This window comes from Pistacia vera, unplaced genomic scaffold, assembly GCF_008641045.1.
Source record: "Pistacia vera cultivar Batoury unplaced genomic scaffold, PisVer_v2 Contig1231, whole genome shotgun sequence".
Lineage (NCBI taxonomy): Eukaryota > Viridiplantae > Streptophyta > Magnoliopsida > Sapindales > Anacardiaceae > Pistacia > Pistacia vera.
In genome coordinates, this window is record NW_022195284.1 from 32,803 (window position 1) to 33,260 (window position 458).

Sequence of the window (458 nt, forward strand, 5' to 3'; positions counted from 1 at the left end):
AGACATTAAGGGAATTCTCAGTTCCCACGGTTAATTGCAGTGGGTCGAGTATTGCTAGGCTCCAGTGCAAGCAACAAACTTTGAGATTAAGCTGACAATCATTCAGATGATCCAGTCGGTAAGGTTTAATGGAGATTGAAGGAAGATCCGAATCAGCTATTGCAAATTTCTTGGAAATTTGTGACACCTTCACGTTGAACGGAGTGTCAGATGACGATATTAGGTGAGGTTATCCCATTCTCATTAGGGATAAAGCTAAGGGGTGGTAATGGCACTACCACAAGGACTATCACAACTTGGAATGATCTAGCACAGAAGTTCCTAACTAAGTCTTCCCTCCAGCAAAATAAGCAAAACTGAGAAATGATATCACATCATTTTCAAGAGGAATTTGAGTCATTATATGAGGCTTGAGGAGGGTACAAGGAATTGATGAGGAAATGTCCACACCATGGGTT

General features: G+C 41.3%; 1 non-coding gene across 1 annotated transcript; it reads right to left on the reverse strand.

Annotated features, from left to right (window-relative positions):
• Positions 1–353: 353 nt before the first annotated feature.
• On the reverse strand, positions 354–458 carry LOC116117551. The gene has a single exon (XR_004125979.1). It is a non-coding gene; the product is annotated as a small nucleolar RNA R71 (small nucleolar RNA).